A 2,465-nucleotide genomic window follows, 5' to 3' on the forward strand; every position below is an offset into this window, starting at 1 on the left:
CACCAGAGAAGAGAGGAGACTAAAATCCATCATCATGCTGAGACAGACTTTCATCTGTTCAAGAGATCACCTGGGGGACTTTATCTGCATTTAAGACAACCTTTGTTCTCAGCAAAGTTCTACCCCTCATCTTTCTGCCACCTCCCCGAGAGCAGAAAGACCAGAGAAATCTTTTCCCAGGCCATTGTTCTTTGGGCTCATTTATTTCCCCTAAAAATCACTGACTACCCCTAGAATTCCCTCCAGCCCCTCCAGCCACCTCTCCCCTAAAAGAAGAGTATTTAAGGCTCAGTCATCTGGCCCTTCTCTGCATCTCATGTCTGTGGAACTTCCAAGTCCACAGGGACATGAAAACTCCTGCTTCTTCCTCCTTCCCACTGTCTATTTCTATGTCAGTCATTCAGTGAACCTTCGGTGGGTAGGGAGGAAGCTTTTCCCCCACCCCCACATTACCATGGCTCCTATCAACTAAATGGCATGTGCTTTCTGTCCTCAGTCTCCCTATTTGAAAGATGGGGCTGTCGATAACTGTCACCTCATTAGTACAAAAAAGAAATGAGAGGGGTCACACAAAGTGTCCAGCACAGTGTAGGCATCCCCAGAGCGCCCTTTCCCCATTTCCCCTTCCTTGGGTCATCTTCGAGAGTGAGGCATATCGGATGCACACAGTCTAGCAGTTCTCTCACCTTTTTTGGAGGGTCATAGACCTCCCTCTTGCAAATCTGAATGTGCAATCACAGCTCCCTCTCCGAAAGAATGGAAATACACATATATAATTTCAGAGGGTTCAATAGTTCAAAGACCGGGGATGGTTTTTATCCTTTATCCCACAAAGGGCCATTTTAATCTCTCCTTCGCACAATCAATTACATAGAAATTTCAAGAAAAAAATATGACTCACAGAAACGAGCTCTTACAGGTCAAGCTCTGGTGATGCTGAGATGCCGAGAGTCTAAGAGCCCTAGAGTGCTTGGCTGTGGGTCCTTCCAGAAGCTACTGAGCCCAGGACCGCTGCCTGTACTGACTCAGAGTTCTCACTCCCAGGACTGCCCCTTGACCCATCCGTGGTCATCCTACGACAGAAGACAGGATGGTGTTGGGGTTGGGGCCTGCCTTCTTCCCCTCCTCGTGTATCCCTCAGGCCCGTGGACTGTGTGGATGCAGCCTTCCACATGATCTTCTCCAAGCTCTGCCATTTAGGGTGCAGTCATCCCAGGGAGAAGGCAGGGAGCAGGCTCTTTTGTAAGAGCACTGTGTGTATTAAAAGGCTCTTGCAGCAATCAGCCCCCCATGGCAGAACCCAGCAGGTCCCAGCGCATGTCCATCTAGTCAGCACAGGAGCCAGAAGTGCTCAGATAATCAAGAAGGGCTCTGCATGTCCATGACACCTCTGAGGGGGGATGGTTGGATAATCAAGACGGGAACTGTGTGTCCACAACTCTTCTGAGGAGGCTGGCGGTGGGGGTGCAGACATACCGACGCCTGGCATGTAGTCTCTGGTCCTGGCAGGCATCTGCTCACAAATCTGGTCCAGTGCAAGGAGGGGGAAAATCGGGTGCTGGGGGACTGGAGAGACCCTCAGAAATCTCCATCCACGAATCATGTGTATAGACTAAGAGCTGGATGGTGAGGATTCCTGGGAGCAGGAGAAGAAAGGCATGAGAGTCTAGCCACACCCCAGAATTAAGGGTGAGATGGTAAAAGTGACATTTTAAACCTGAAATCTGGCTGCAATGTTATATGCATTTGATGATTGACAAGAAAATTTAAAATTAAGAATAAAGTTCCAGCAGCATTCTGCCCTCACAGTTGGGTTGACAGAAGCGTGTTGATGACCCTGGGGGCTGCCTATTAGATGCCCCAAACCTAGAGACACATGTGTCCTTTTATTTATTTATTTAGAGTCAGGGTCTTACTCTGTTGCCCAGGCTGGAGTGCAGTGGCCCAATCATAGCTCACGGCAGCCTTGACCTCTTGGGCTCAGGTGATCCTTCTGCCTCAAACCTCCTAAGTAGCTGGGACTACAGGCATGCACCACTACATCTGGCTGGTTTTTTCTTTCTCTCTTTCTTTTTGCTCTTAGAGATGAGGTCTTGCTGTGTTACCCAGGCTGATCTTGAACTCTTGGCCTCAAGCAATCCCCTGCCTTGGCCTCCTCGGGTGCTGGGAGTACAGGCTTTAGCTGCTGCACCTGGCTGAGACACACGTGCTCTAAATGATGTGGAAGAAGCAATCTGCAGAGCTGTGCAAGCATCTGGAGTCTGGTTTGGGAGGAGAGTGCCACCCTGTCCCCAGTATCTGTGGGCAGGAAGTGAGATGGGACTTATGGGGCTCTCAGCTCAGGGTGCTGAGGTCCTGGCTGGCAGAAGACAGCCATACTGGAGGTGGCTTGGTGAGGGCATCAGAAGGTACCTGGCTGTGGGCAGTTGTCTGAAAAAGTCACAGGTATGTGCATGCCAGGGGGG

The sequence above is a fragment of the Carlito syrichta genome, unplaced genomic scaffold (genome assembly GCF_000164805.1).
Source record: "Carlito syrichta isolate Samal-C Ts95f unplaced genomic scaffold, Tarsius_syrichta-2.0.1 Scaffold89682, whole genome shotgun sequence".
Lineage (NCBI taxonomy): Eukaryota > Metazoa > Chordata > Mammalia > Primates > Tarsiidae > Carlito > Carlito syrichta.